This window comes from Somniosus microcephalus, unplaced genomic scaffold (genome assembly GCF_052327205.1).
Source record: "Somniosus microcephalus isolate GS21.2 unplaced genomic scaffold, FLI_Smic_1.0 unresolved_chr7, whole genome shotgun sequence".
NCBI lineage: Eukaryota > Metazoa > Chordata > Chondrichthyes > Squaliformes > Somniosidae > Somniosus > Somniosus microcephalus.
This window is the reverse complement of record NW_028225185.1, coordinates 34400677-34416796: the sequence shown is the minus strand read 5'-3', so window position 1 is coordinate 34416796 and position 16120 is coordinate 34400677. Positions and strand designations below refer to the sequence as shown.

General features: G+C 53.4%; 1 protein-coding gene across 1 annotated transcript in view; it reads left to right on the top strand.

Annotated features, from left to right (window-relative positions):
* LOC147086771 (uncharacterized) overlaps window positions 1-16120 on the top strand; it is a 518811-nt gene that overhangs the window by 123852 nt on the left and 378839 nt on the right. The gene's annotated exons all lie outside the window — the stretch shown is intronic.

The following is a 16120-nucleotide window of genomic DNA, read 5'->3' as shown; positions in this document are numbered from 1 at the left end:
GGAGCTCCGGCACGGCAAGAGAGAGCCCCGGGTGGGCAGAGGAAACGCTTCGAGGACCACCCTCAAAGCCTCCTTGGAAAAAGTGTAACATCCCCCCACCGACACCTGGGAATCCCTGGCCCAAGACCGGAGCACAAAGTGGAGGAGGAGCATCCGGGAAGGCGCCGAACACCTCGAGTCTCTTCGCCGGGAGCAAGCGGAAGCCAAGCGCAGGCAGCGCAAGGAGCGCACGTCAACCCAAGCACCCCACACCCACCCGCCCCTTCAACCACCGTCTGCTCCACCTGTGACAGAGACTGTCGGTCCCGCATTGGACTCATCAGTCACCTGAGAACTCATTGTTAGTGTGGAAGCAAGTCATCCTCGGTTCCGAAGGAGTGCCTAAGAAGAGAAGAAAACGTCCCAAAGCACCTCATAGCCAATGAGATCCTTTTTTTGAAGTATATTCACTGTTGTAATGTAGGAAACGCGGCAGCCAATTTGCGCACAGCAAGCGCTCACAAACAGCAATGTGATAATGACCGGATCATTTGTTTTAATTATTTTTTTAAAATTCGTTTATGGGATGTGGGCGTCGCTGGCAAGGCCCAGCATTTATTGCCCATCCTTAATCGCCCCTTGAGAAGGTGGTGGTGAGCCTCCTTCTTGAACCGCTGCAGTCCGTGTGGTGAAGGTGCTCCCACAGCGCTGTTAGGGAGGGAGTTCCAGGATTTTGACCCAGCGACGATGAAGGAACGGCTGATATATTTCTAAGTCAGGATGGTGTGTGTGACTTGGAGGGGAACTTGGAGGTGGTGATGTTCCCGTGCGCCTGCTGCCCTTGTCCTTCTAGGTGGAAGAGGTGGCGGGTTTGGGAGGTGCTGCCGAAGAAGCCTTGGCAAGTTGCTGCAGTGCATCTTGTAGATGGTCCACACTGCAGCCACGGTGCGCCGGTGGTGGAGGGAGTGAATGTTTAAGGTGGTGGACGGGGTGCCAATCGAGCGGGCTGCTTTGTCCTGGATGGTGTCGACCTTCTCGAGTGTTGTCGGAGCTGCACTCATCCAGGCAAGTGGAGAGTGTTCCATTACACTCCTGACTTGTGCCTTGTAGATGGTGGAAAGGCTTTGGGGAGTCAGGAGGTGAGACACTCGCCGCAGAATACCCAGCCTCTGACCTGCTCTTGTAGCCACAGTATTTATGTGGCTGGTCCAGTTAAGTTTCTGGTCAATGGTGACCCCCCAGGATGTTGATGGTGGGGGATTTGGCGATGGTAATGCTGTTGAATGTCAAGGGGCGGTGGTTAGACTCTCACTTGTTAGAGATAGTCATTGCCTGGCACTTGTGTGGCGCGAATGTTACCTGCCACTTATCAGCCCAAGCCTGAACGTCATCCAGGTCTTGTTGCATGCGAGCACGGACTGCTTCATTATCTGAGGAGTTGTGAATGGCGCTGAACACTCCCTCAGCACTGCCCCTCGGACAGTGCGGCGCTCCCTCAGTGCCGCCCCTCCGACAGTGCAGCGCTCCCTCAGTACCGCCCCTCCGACAGTGCAACGCTCCCTCAGTACTGCCCCTCCGACAGTGCGGCGCTCCCTCAGTACTGCCCCTCCGACAGTGCGGCGCTCCCTCAGTACAGCCCCTCCGACAGTGCGGCGCTCCCTCAGTACCGCCCCTCCGACAGTGCGGCGCTCCCTCAGTACCGCCCCTCCGACAGTGCGGCGCTCCCTCAGTACCGCCCCTCCGACAGTGCGGCGCTCCCTCAGTACCGCCCCTCCGACAGTGCGGCGCTCCCTCAGTACCGCCCCTCCGACAGTGCGGCGCTCCCTCAGTACCGCCCCTCCGACAGTGCGGTGCTCCCTCAGTACTGCCCCTCCAACAGTGCGACGCTCCCTCAGTACTGCCCCTCCGACAGTGCGGTGCTCCCTCAATACCGCCCCTCCGACAGTGCGGCGCTCCCTCAGTACCGCCCCTCCGACAGTGCGGCGCTCCCTCAGTACTGCCCCTCCGACAGTGCGGCGCTCCCTCAGTACCGCCCCTCCGACAGTGCGGCGCTCCCTCAGTACTGCCCCTCCGACAGTGCGGCGCTCCCTCAGTACCGCCCCTCCGACAGTGCGGCGCTCCCTCAGTACTGCCCCTCCGACAGTGCGGCGCTCCCTCAGTACCGCCCTCCGACAGTGCGGCGCTCCCTCAGTACCGCCCCTCCGACAGTGCGGCACTCCCTCAGTACTGCCCCTCCGACAGTGCGGCACTCCCTCAGTACTGCCCCTCCGACAGTGCGGCACTCCCTCAGTACCGCCCCTCCGACAGTGCGGCACTCCCTCAGTACCGCCCCTCCGACAGTGCGGCGCTCCCTCAGTACCGCCCCTCCGACAGTGCGGCGCTCCCTCAGTACCGCCCCTCCGACAGTGCGGCGCTCCCTCAGTACCGCCCCTCCGACAGTGCGGCGCTCCCTCAGTACCGCCCCTCCGACAGTGCGGCGCTCCCTCAGTACCGCCCCTCCGACAGTGCGGCGCTCCCTCAGTACCGCCCCTCCGACAGTACGGCGCTCCCTCAGTACCGCCCCTCCGACAGTGCGGCGCTCCCTCAGTACCGCCCCTCCGACAGTGTGGCGCTCCCTCAGTACCGCCCCTCCGACAGTGCGGCGCTCCCTCAGTACCGCCCCTCCGACAGTGCGGCGCTCCCTCAGTACTGCCCCTCCGACAGTGCGGCGCTCCCTCAGTACTGCCTCCGACAGTGCAGTGTTTGTCGGGACAGCCTAGTACGTCGGGCTTGGCGGTGCCCGAAGGACCCAAGGTGAGCCAATTAATGTTGAATGAAACCATGGTTTCTCTCAAAATGAACTCAGCATGAAGCTGTCATATTCAACCTGTTTCATTATTGTTCATGGCTTTCATTTTGAGCACAGATGGCAAAGTTTATGGAATAGCTTGTTTTACCCAGAGTCTGACTGGACTACAAGTGCAGCTGACAGGAAAAGGAGAACAAACATGATTACAGCAAAAGTTCTTACATTTTAAACCAAACAGTTCAGTATCAGTAAAAAAAAAAGCACTCAAGATCAGCCAAAGATTTTGCTCTTAATGATATATCTATAAGAATGTCAAGGCATACACATTTTTTTTCCAGCATCATTGCTGATGCTTTTATTCATTGTCAACAAATCAACAGAAGATAATGAAGTCTTCAAAACATGCAGGGCAGTCAGTCTGCTAACCGTAAGGAGATAGCAGGATGTTTCATGCAGTCGTTGACTCTAATATTCGGCTGCTCCAAAGGTGGCTTATTTTCCATTTTGCAATGTCTGAAGGAGATTTAACGGCCTCTTCCTCCTCGGCGTCCATGACGCCTCCTCCTCCTCGTCCTTCTCCTTCTCCTTCTTCTTCCACCACGTCTTCTGCCTCTTCCATAACTTCCCCTAGATTGGCTTCTTGCCATAGTGGTACAAGTACGTTGGCTTCGCTCTGACTACGGCTAACACTTGAGAAATGTCGGCATTTTATATCGTGCTCGGGTTGTGATTTTCCCCCATGACACCCATTGTGATGTGTACAAGTGCTTAACATGTTAACATATGCCCTTGTACAGTATTGTGTTTCTGCCCATATTGATGTACACAGTGTGCATTTGCTTACATTTTGTGCCCTTTTATGGTATTGATGTGCATGTGTAACTTACATTTTGTTTACATCATCCCTTAATTCAATTCAATTCAAATCAATTTTATTTGTCATATATGCAGCAGACGTGTGTACTGCACAATGAAATGTTGATTTTTACGAGTCCTCCCGACATTGGAATAAATATGGCATAACAATGATAAAAATACTAATAGAAATACAGTAATAATAAATAAAACAACAGTATAAATAATAATAAATTATACGTTCATGAGTCTTATGGCCTGGGGGGTAGAAGCTGTTTCGAAACCTGCTGGTACAAGACCGTATGCTTCGGTATCTCTTACCGGACGGGAGCAGGGCGAAGAGGTTGTGGCTGGGGTGGCTCGCGTCTTTAATGATTCTCAGGGCCTTCCCCCCGGCACCTCTCGGGGTAGATATCCTGCACAGCAGGTAGTTTAATTCCTATAGTATGTTGTGCAGCTTTCCCCACCATCTGTAGAGCCTTGCGGTCTGCGGCGGTGCAGTTGCCATACCAGGTAGTGATGCAGCCGGACAGGATACTCTCGATGGTGCACCGGTAGAAGTTGGTGAGAATCTGGGGGGCCATTCCAAATTTCTTCAGTCTCCTGAGGAAGAGCAGGCGTTGGCATGCCTTCTTGGTTACGACGTCGATGTGATGGGACCTTAATATTAGGTGTTGTTGTGGACGTTAAATGCGGTTATTTAAATGTCACTAATATGGTGGTTGTGTGTCACCGATTTAAAACATACTCAACTGCAGACCCTGTTTCTCTTCTGTAGTATAGCCTAAAGCAGGCCCAAGGAGGTGGGCAGTTGAGTTTGAACAGGGGAGACACAGCTGAGGTGGTGCCAGGACGAAACCATGCCTGAGAAGTGCAGCTAAGATGGGGGCCTGAAACGAAGCAAAGCGATAAAGCAGAGCCGGGGCATAAGCCAGATGAGCAGCCCTGAACTGGAGCCAAGGCACAGCCAGGTGTTGCATGCCTGAAGTGGAGCTTAGGATGAGGGCCCAAAATGGAGTGGAATAAATAGATACATAGATACATAGAAGATAGGAGCAGGAGTAGGCCATTCGGCCCCTCAGGCCTGCTCTGCCATTCAATGAGATCATGGCTGATCATCATGGAAGACCTCTCCTGGTCCCTCAATACCTCCTCTCTGGTGAAGAAGGCCCAGCAGCGCCTATATTTCCTAAGGAGGCTGAAGGGATGTAACCTGTCACCCCTGATCCTCTCTAACTTTTACCGCTGCACAATAGAGAGCATCCTGACAAACTGTATCACGGTATGGTACGGCAGCTGTAGCTACTATGACCGAAAAGCCCTGCAGCGGGTAGTCAAAACTGCCCAACGCATTACCGGCACCCGGCTACCGACCATAGAGCACATATACCAGAAACGCTGTCTACGGAGGTCACGGTCCATCATCAAAGACCCTACCCACCCCAGCCACAGTCTGTTCGCCCTCCTGCCATCTGGGAGACGCTACAGATGCATTCGCACCCGTACGACCAGATTTAGGGACAGCTTCTTTCCCAGGGCTGTCATCCTACTGAACTCCACAAATAAACTCTAAAGCCTGCACATCTGCCAATGCACTTTATTATGGTTATGTTTATGTTAATGTATTACAAGCCAAATGTATGTTGAATGTTTAAATGTCTTAATCTAAATGTACACTCTCGGGAGCCGCAAGCCTACATTTCGTTGTAGTGCACTTGTGCACTAACAATGACAATAAAAGTTGATTATTATTATATTATTAAATTCAGTACCCCGTCCCTGCCTTCTCCCCATACCCCTTGATCCCTTTAGCCTTAAGAAATATATCTAACTCCTTCTTGAATATATTTAATGAACTGGCCTCCACCGCCCTCTGTGGTAGAGAATTCCACAGGTTCACCACTCTCTGGGTGAAGAAGTTCCTCCTAATTTCAGTCCTAAATGGCTTACCCCTTATCCTTAGACTATGACCCCTGGTTCTGGACTCCCCGACCATCGGAAACATCCTTCCTGCATCTAGTCTGTCCAAGCCTGACAGAATTTTATAGGTTTCGATGAGATCCCCTCTCAATCTTCTAAACTCCAGCGAGTATAAGCCCAATCGACCCAATCTCTCCTCATACGTCATTCCTGCCTTCCCAGGTATCAGCCTGGTGAATCTTCGCTGCACTCCTTCCATGGCAAGAACGTCCTTCCTCAGATAAGGCGACCAAAACTGCACACAATACTCAAGGTGTGGTCTCACCAAGGCCCTGTACAACTGCAGCAAGACATCCTTGCTCCTGTACTCGAACCCTCTCGCAACGAAGGCCAACATACCATTTGCCTTCGTAACCGCCTGCTGCATCTGCATGCTTACCTTCAGCGACTGGTGCACAAGGACACCCAGGTCTCGTTGCACTTCCCCTTCTCCCAATCTATTGCCATTCAAGAAATAATCTGCCTAAAGCAGAACAAATGAAGTGGAGTCAGAGGAGAGCAGGCCTCAATTACAGCCACACACTGGACCTAACGTGGAGCTGAAAGAAAGCCACCAGAATAGTCCTGAATCAGAACCATGTAAAAAGAGGCAATGATAAAACTTACAAAATAATAAAAATTATTTAAATTCTATTGAGAAAATGTGTTGAGTTTCCTTTTCTACTGGGGGAACTTTCAGGCCACCCACTGGGCAGAAATGGGGTGACATACCGCCACGTTCCTGCCGGCAGCGTGGCTGACTATCTCCCCCAAGAATCTACCGCCGAGCACCTCCCCCTCCCGAGTTTCCGCCCGGGGGGGTCAGCCTGAAAATATCCCCTAAAGGAGTAGATTTTAACACTTGGGTGGCCAAATGTACAGGCAACTTTCTGGTATCTGGCACGGACGGGACCGACGCGGTGCCGGTTCATTAACAATTCCGGATAACCGAACGCTATAGTAAAAGATACGGAGCTCAGAGCTCCGTGTAAAGCAACAAACCCACAGCTTCAAAACAATGGGCACAAGTTGCAAGCGTCTCTGTAGCTTAGCAACAGCTTCAGCTACACCTTTGCACAGCAACAAATGGAGTAAAAAAAGTAATAAAAGTTACCTGAACCGACTCCTGAATTTTGCCGGTGCATAGATCTTTCCGGTTATTTAGGGGCCGGTTAATCGAAAGTTTCCTGTACCAGGATCACTCACCCGCCTGTACCAGGAGCAAAAGAGGCCAGAGCCATTTCGAGACCTGGACCTCATTTATTTGGAACCGACAAGCTGTGCCCGCCCCAAGTGGCTGTTCTGATGCTGCTCGCTGGATCTGGACCAGCACAATATCAATTTACAAATCAATTCAATTCAATTTTATTTGCCATATGTAACTAGTACTAGTACAAGTACAATGGAATGCTTACTCCCCGTCGGGACACGTCAGCTATTCTTACAGCGCCGTGTTCAGAAAGTCAATTCAATGGCATCCAGTGGCAGTGGGAGCACGATGTCCCTCAGCCGCTCCGTCCCCCTCATCACCGCGGCCTCCTCCTCACTGTTGCCGGCTCCACGATGTGGTGGCCTGCTTCTCCCGCTCACGATCCGACCTCTGGCCACCATGCCCAGCTCCCCTCCTCCCAGTCGGACTGCGAGCTTCCCGCCAAGGAGCTGCCGGCCGACGTGCTGTAGCGGGTCGTCGTGGCTGCTTCTGCTGCTCGTTGCGCTGCGCTGCCTCCGCCCGACTCGCCCAACACATCGTCGGGATGTAAATGCTGCGGTCGCCGCGGCCTCCTCCTCACCGTCGCCGGCTCCACGGTCCGACGGCCCGGGGCCTGCTTCTCCCGCTCACGGTCTATGTAGGGAGAGGACTTAGTAGACATCCTTCTCCCTCCATTTCTACTCCCCATTTCCTCATCCACTAAGGGCTTAGTGTCGGCTGAGACCGCAGCACATTTCCTCTTCTCTTTTGCCCCTTTATATTCCCGGCTGCCTCTTCTGCCCAATTTGATGCAGGATAGCAGAGGAAAATCAGGCCCATATAATCTACAGGTTTTTAAAACCCAAGCTTCGGGTCACTTGATCATTGCCTTTTTTCTCCCACTTTGGTACCTGTGTTCAAGTTGAGTCCACAAAGAAAGCATCCTCTTTTAGGAAGGTATAAGTCTGGTAACCACTAACCCAATAACAGTGACTGTGTAGCGGTTCGTGTAGATCGCCACTAAATAAGAGAGTTTGACTTCGACGAAGTATAAATAAGTTGTTTATTTACAGGAACAGGCTAATTACATCAGGTAAGATGGCAGGTAAGATGGCTGACTGTAGGAGCACTGTGGTGTAGGTCTTGTCCCAGCGGGGACTCCACGAGGACTGAGTTCGCAGTCCTGTGGAGAGCGTGATGACGTCATCACGCTCTGCTGTGTGTTCCCACGCTTTGGGCGTCACGTGACCGCGTCGTGACGTCAGCACGTTCGCGTGCGCTTAGGCGGTCACGTGACCTGCGCCGTTGCATCGGTGCATCTCCCCGGTACGGAGGCTGGCCGTTGAGGTCGAGGTCGCGAGGCCAGGCTGTGCCGGTGCTTGCCGCGGGACCGGGAGATCGCGTCGCTCCCGTCGGCTGGCCGATGCGGCCGAAGTCGCGGTAGGCCGGGCTGTGCCGGCGGCCGTCTTGGAAGACTGAGTCGGGCCGGCGCGCATGCGTCACGTGATGCGTGACGTCAGCGCGTTAGGTCGCCTCTTAAAGGGGCAACGGCCCAACAGGTAAGTTAAAGGGGCAACAGCCCCAACAGGTAAGTTATACATACATAAGTAAGTTAAGTACATACAGTTAGGTAAGTTAAAGGGAATTATGTGTCTCAATGTAAGGGACAACCAGTGGTACCGCCACAACTGCATAATGCCTTTTTATTAACTTTTTTAAACCTGGCCAGCCACTTTCAATCAGATTCCTGCCCAGATATTTATCCAGGTCTCTTTTGAAGGCATTAACTGCTTTTTCTTGAGATTCTGTTCCATGTATGCAATACTCTCTGGGGAAATAAGTATTATATGGAATGAAATCACATTGGCACGCTTATGAGTTGTTAAATTCCTTTGTCCACAATTTTAATGCAATTTATTTTTGTTGGGTGTTTACCTCTATTCAAACCAAAGGATTCTATTGAAATGCATTAAGCATTCCCCTATGGTAATACTGCACCTCACGGATACCTCTGATGTGAATTTGCCTGGGAGTTCTCTCGCTGGCCCGCCGTAAATTAGACAGAAGAGCTGTTGAATCCCCAGGTGTAAATGGTGTTCATGCCTCTTTGCTGGTGTTTCTGCAACTCTTCCGCCAAAGTTACGGCGGAATTTCACCCCTCTGGTGTCACTTGAGGCCTGTTATTTCTGAACCGCTGTCCTCTAGTTCTGTTAAATGGCCCGTTAGCACATACACTACATTGTTTTTGTCTCTGGTCTCTGGATATAGGCTGCCTTTATTGCCCATCCTAGTCCTGAGAAGATGGTTGTGGGCTGCTTTCTTCAGCAGTTATTTTTACAATTAGTTAAATGATTTGCTGGGCCACGAGTTGGGCTTTCCAAATTTTTGAAGAGGACATCACCAATGACCTATACAATGTTAGGATAGTTTCCTCTGACTTATAGTGAAATGTGGAGTTGAATCCCAGTTCTTGACTATTTTTCAATTTTCAATTTTATTCGTCACATAACCAAATGCAACAAGTGAAATCCAGTCAGTGAAATGCTTTGTTCTTAACGAGCCGAGCGCACCAAGCAGCAAAGGACACTTAGCTGCCTGGTACGCACGGAGCCCGCAAGGACGGCAGCCAGCTTCATCGGCGCCATCACAATAAGGACCGCTCTCGCCTCGCTCCGCCTTTCCCGCACTCCTGCCCGACGATCTTCAGCCGCCGTGGTACCGACGTCCCCGGGGCCTGCTTCTCCCTGGCTCTCCTTCCACCCGGTCTGACCTCCGAGCCTCCCGCGGTGTCCGACCTTCCAGGGCCTGCTTTTCCCGCCCTCGGTCCGCTGGCCGCCTCCCCTCCTACCGGTTCTGTAGTGTATGTACCCATCTATCTTTAAGGGAACTATTGAATGTAACCATTCACCTTTAAGGGAACTACTTTAGGTGTGGCACTATTTGTGTGGCTTCTGTATACTGTAATACCGATAGTGACCACACCAGTATATAAGTGTTGTGCCAGGAGTTATTGGGCAGATTCGCCCGGACCTTCGAATAGTAAAGACCTGTTTTGTTTGTTACTTCTGAAGTCTGTGTATTTATTAACTGCACAACCCACATACTTTACAGTGGAGACGAGTCCGATCGTACCCTGCGGCAAGATTACCAAAGCAAGAAGAGCGTCGAAGAGAGGCAACCGCCCTCGTCGTGCTGCTGGAAGAAAACACGAGGCTGCAGCAGGAGAAAGGTGGAAGACTTTAGCAACAAAAGCTTCCATCAGCAACAGGCACTGACTACCCTTCTACCACGGTGCGGAGTGAGCCGATCAGCAGGGAACAAGGCGGCCGCGGAGACTGTGAGTAGGGGAAGGTGTAGAAGTATCCGGAGGATAAGGGCAGAGCACTCGACCTCGGTCGAGGGGGAGCTGTGCCGGCCAAAAGTCGGGTCCAACGGCGTCGGGTGACAGCCGGACCGCGATCGGCGGGAAAAATCCGGGCAGCGACCGCAGCCACGAAGCGCTGAGCCTGCGAGTAGGCGCGGGAAGAGAAACCCAGCCGCAGCCGGGGAGGGAAACACCGGTCTGCGAGAGGGCTGGGGAGGCGAACGGGAACCGTGCGGGTGAGAGCCGGGTACGGAGAGAGAGACTGCGAGGAGCCAGTCCAGCGGCTGAGCTGTTCTCCACCAACGGGGTACTCAGAGCCGGCAAAACCGAACGTGCGGGAGTGGGTGAGAGACACAGCCGAAAACGGGGTGAGAGACTGCGCGAGAGCCAGTCCAGCGGCTGAACTGTTCTCCACCAACGGGGTACCCAGGGCCGGTAGCACCGAACGTGCGGGTGAGAGAGCGACAGAGCCGGGTACGGAGAGAGAGACTGCGCGAGAGCCAGTCCAGCGGCTGAACTGTCCTCCGTTAACGGGGTGTACCCAGCGCTGGTTGGGCCGTGCGGGCGGGAGGAACAGACATAGCCGAGTAAGGGGAGCTGTGCGGAAGCCAGCCAGCGGCTGAACCTGTCCGCTGTGGGGGAAGCGTACCCCTTCCACCGGGAAGAAACGCGGGAAGCCGCCATTAGGCGGAGAAGACGCCAGATGCGGGAAACTGCCATTGAAGTGGGCGGGGCGAGAAAGGAAGAGCGGGAAATCGCCATTTTCGCGGGAAAACCGCCATCTTGATTGACATACCGCCATTGAAGTGGGCGGGGAGAGAAGGAAAGAGCGGGAAACTGCCATCTTGGAAACAAATAAATAAATAAGAATACTTAAAGAAATACTGGTGCTGCTCCCAAGGGAAGAAAAATGCCTAAGCGAGGGAATATTAACGACTTTAATTCGGAAATAGAAGACTGGGCCACGTACGTGGAACGCATAGAGATCTATTGCGAAGCCAACAAAATAGAGGAAGACGACAAGGCGATAACATTGCTAAACTCGATGGGGGCAAAAACATACGGGCTCTTGAAGCATCTAATAGCACCAAATAAACCAGCGGATCAGACCTTCGAAGAGATTGTGGCTGTGCTGAAGGACCATTTGAACCCCACACCGCTGATGCTGGCTGAACGATTCAAATTCTACGCAAGAACGCAGAAGAAAGACGAAAGCAATGCGGAATACTTGGTCGAACTGCGTAGGCTAGCGAAATACTGCCAGTTCGGAGGGAATCTGACAGAAGCACTGCGGGACAAGTTCGTATGCGGATTGTCCAAAGAAGGGACGCAGAAGCGACTACTGGAAGAGAACGACCTCACACTGGACAGGGCTGTCCTTATAGCTGCATCGCACGAAGCCGCAGCGAAAGGAACGGCGGAAATGCAACTAAAGGCGGCGGCACTTGGGGTGGACCAAATTACTTCAAGCACAACAAAATGCTACCGTTGTGGGAAGACCATGCATGACCAGAATCAATGCTGGTTTAAGAACCAAGAGTGTAGGAAATGTGGCAAACTGGGTCACATCGCGAAGGTATGCCGGTCCGGGAAAAAGACCAATAATCAAAGGAAGCCACCACAAGAAAAGTACAACAAGGTACACAAGGTGGCTGAGAAGAGTTCAGACGAACAGAATTCAGACTCAGACCCAAACAACCAGGAGCTGGGTAGGCTGAGAATCCACAATGTGGGTAAAGAAACGGATCTACAGGCCATCTGGGTCATACTAAAAATAGCTGGAGTCCAAGTAAGAATGGAGCTGGACACTGGATCAGCTCTATCAGTCATCAACCGAAGGGACTACCACCGGCTATTCTCTCACATACCTTTAAGAAATACCAAGTTTGTATTACAGACATACACGGGGCATAACGTATACCCCGTGGGGAAAATAAGAGTCAAGGTGAGAGATGGGGTAAAGAACACCCAAGAATGAACTTGTACGTATTACCTGAGGGAGGACCACCACTTCTAGGACGGGAGTGGATTAAGAAAATAGACATGGAATGGCATTACCTAAAAGCCATAATGAGGGAGGACTCGGTGCAAGCTATTAGCTCAGATTCTGAAATGGATGATGATAAGACCAAGTCGAATATGGAAGACAAGGCTAAAAGGGACTTGCCGACGATGGGAAAGAAAACGAAGACATGCAGAAGGACTTATGGTACCAAGAAGAATAAAGCTGCAGAGCAGAACTCCAGGTTGACAGAGAATTCTGAGCCTGTTCAAGCAAAGGATTCATCCATGACGGAAGAACACCGAGCTCGGATGCAAACTTATGTCAAAGTACGACAACAATTAGAACAGTTGAGTGACCGTCTCGTACAAGAGATGAAAAATATGGAAAGGTTCTGGGACACCGAATGGGAGAACCTGGAAAGACTACAGAGACAGCTAGCTCAAGCAGAGAGCGACCATAGAGCCATCGTGGTCAAATACCAATCACATGGGGGGCAATGGTGGCGGGTCAGTGGACCCCGAGGGTGCCAGATCTCTAATGGAGACTGTATCCTCCCGCCCGTCCGGGTATGCCACGTAGGCGTACTGGGGGTTGGCATGGAGGAGGTGAACCTTCTCTACCAGGGGAGCCGATTTGTGGGACCTTACATGCTTCCTCAGCAGGACGGGCCCTGGGGACGTCAGCCAGTGTGGTAGTGAGTTACCAGATGTGGACCTCCGGGGAAAAACAAACATTCGCTCATGGGGGGTTGCGTTGGTGGCTGTACACAGCAGTGACCGGATGGAGTGGAGCGCATCGGGTAGGACATCCTGCCAACGGGAGGTCGGAAGGCCCCTAGATTTTAAGGCTAGGAGGGCCGCCTTCCAGACCGTCGCGTTCTCTCTTTCAACCTGTCCGTTCCCCCGGGGGTTGTAGCTGGTGGTCCGGCTTGAGGCAATACCTCTCATGAGCAGGTACTGACGGAGTTCGTCGCTCATGAAGGACGAGCCCCGGTCGCTATGAATATAGCTGGGAAAACCGAACAGAGCAAAGAGGTTGTGCAGGCATTTAACGACCGTAGCAGTGGTCATGTCCGGGCAGGGGATGGCAAAAGGGAAACGGGAGTACTCATCAACTATGTTGAGGAAGTACACATTGCGGTCAGAGGAGGGGAGGGGCCCTTTAAAGTCGATACTCAGGCGCTCAAAAGGGCGGGTGGCCTTGATCAGGTTTGCTCTGTCAGGCCTATAGAAGCGCGGCTTGCACTCTGCACCGACTGGGCAGCTCCTGGTCATGGTCCTGACCTCCTCGATGGAGTAAGGCAGGTTGCGGCCCTTAATGAAATGGAAGAACCTGGTGACCCCCGGGTGGCAGAGGTCATTGTGGAGGCCCCGTAGTCTATCGATCTGCGCGGTGGCGCATGTGCCTTGCGATAGAGCGTCTGAGGGTTCGTTGAGTTTCCCTGGCCGGTACAAGATGTCGTAATTGTAGGTGGAAAGTTCGATTCTCCACCTCAAAATCTTGTCATTTTTGATTTTACCCCTCTGCTTGTTGTTGAACATGAAAGCAACTGAACGCTGGTCAGTAAGCAGGATAAATCGTTTTCCAGCCAGGTAGTGCCGCCAGTGGCGCACCGCCTCCACAATGGCCTGGGCCTCTTTTTCCACAGAGGAGTGTCTGAGTTCGGAGCCCTGGAGGGTTCGTGAAAAGAAGGCCACGGGTCTTCCCGCCTGGTTAAGGGTAGCGGCCAGGGCAAAGTCAGATGCATCGCTCTCCACCTGGAAGGGGATGGACTCGTCTACCGAGTGCATGGTGGCCTTGGCAATGTCATCTTTTATACGGTGAAAGGCTAAGCGGGCCTCCGCCGTCAGGGGGAAGGAAGTGGACTTGATAAGTGGACGGGCTTTGTCCGCATAATGAGGGACCCACTGGGCGTAATAGGAAAAGAAGCCCAGGCACCTTTTGAGGGCCTTGAGACAGTGGGGCAGGGGAAGTTCCATCAACGGGCGCATCCGGTCAGGGTCAGGACTGATGACTCCGTGTTTCACCACGCAACCAAGGATAGCGAGGCGGGCTGTGCGGAATATGCACTTTTCCTTGTTGTACGTGAGGTTTAGGAGTTGGGCCGTGCGGAGGAACTTATCAAGATTGGCGTCATGGTCCTGCAGGTCATGGCCGCAGATGGTCACGTTGTCCAGGTAGGGAAACGTGGCCTGTAACGCATTCTCGTCGACCATCCGGTCCATCTCCCTCTGGAAGACGGAGACACCATTGGTGACGCCAAAAGGAACCCTGAGGAAATGAAAAAGGCGGCCGTTTGCCTCGAAAGCTGTGTACTGGCGGTCCTCAGGGCGGATAGGGATTTGGTGGTATGCTGCCTTGAGGTCAATGGTCGAGAAAACGCGGTATTGCGCTATCTTATTAACCATGTCGGCTATGCGGGGGAGGGGGTATGCGTCCAACTGGGTGTACTTGTTGATAGTCTGGCTGTAGTCGATGACCAGGCGCTGCTTGTTGCCAGTCTTAACGACTACCACCTGGGCTCGCCAGGGGCTGGTACTATCCTCAATAATCCCCTTTTTCAGGAGCCGCGTCACCTCAGATCTTATGAAGGATCTGTCCCCGGTGCTGTATCGCCTGCTCTTTGTGGCGATAGGCTTGCAGTCACGGGTGAGGTTGGCGAACGGGGGGGGGGGTGATTTTGAGGGTGGAGAGACTACAGGTGGGGCGCGGCGGGCAATTTAAAAACTGCTGGTTGCAGACAGTGAGCGGGGGAAGAGGTCCACCGTATGTCAAGGTGACACTCTTAAAGTGACAATGAAAGTCCAACCCCAGCAGAACGGCAGCGCAGAGATGTGGCAGGACGAATAGCTTTACATTTTTATATACGGAGCCCTTCACCGAGAGGGTCACTACGCAGTAGCCGCCGACGTCTGCTGAGTGGGATTTCGAGGCCATGGAGATCCGATGGCGCGTTGGCCGGACCAAGAGGGAATAGCGCCGTACTGTATCAGGGTGTATGAAGCTCTCCGTGCTCCCGGAATCAAAAAGGCAAGTTGTGGCGCGGCCATTTACCTGGATGTCCATCGTGGACCTGGCTAGCTGGTGGGGTCTGGATTGATCCAGCGTGATGGAGACCGCTGTGGAGTCGGTAGCGTCGCTGTAGAACCCCGGTGAGGCGGCGGTGGGTGAGTCGGGGGCCCGTTGGCAGAATGGCGGACAAGATGGCGGCGTCAGAGAGGAAGGACAAAATGGCGGCGCCCATGACGATCCCGATCCCCACGAGGCTGGAGGGAGGCAAGATGGCCGCTCCCACGAATCGCACGCGGCGCTGCTGGAGGTAGGGGTCTTCTGACTTCTGCAGACGCCAGCGTAGTGTCCCTTCTTACCGCAGGCAGAGCAGACCGCGTTTTTCGCCGGGCAGCGCGCCCTGGGGTGTTTGGTTTGGCCACAGAAATAAAATTTCTGGCTCGAGCGGGACATCGCTGCAGCAGTTGAGGCCAGGGCCCGTGGCGGCGCCGCGTCCCAAGGTGGCGGCGGCTGCGGCATCCATGAGGCGGCCGCGCGGTCCGGGGAGTAGGCCTCCATGTTCCGGTGGGCTACGTCCAACGAGAGGGTGAGTGAAATCGCCTTCTTCAGGTCGAGCTCGCTACTTTCCAGCAGTCGCTGCCGTGTGTGAGTGGACCTGAGGCCCGCCACGAGGGCGTCCCGGATGAGCTCCTCCGTATGTTCCGTGGCTGTTACTTGCTTGCATTCGCAGGCTCGGCCGAGTTCCTTCAGCGCCCGTATGTATGCTTCTGTGGGTTCCCCGGGCTGTTGTTTGCGAGACCCCAGGAGATGTCTTGCGTAAACATAGTTGACCGGGCGTGCGTATTGCTCCTTCAAGATGTCGATAGCCCCCTGGTAGCTCGTAGCATCCCGGATAAGGGCAAAAGCTCGGTGGTTTACTTTAGAGTTCAGCACCCTGAGCTTGTCGGCATCGGCGGCGACGGTCTCGCCGGA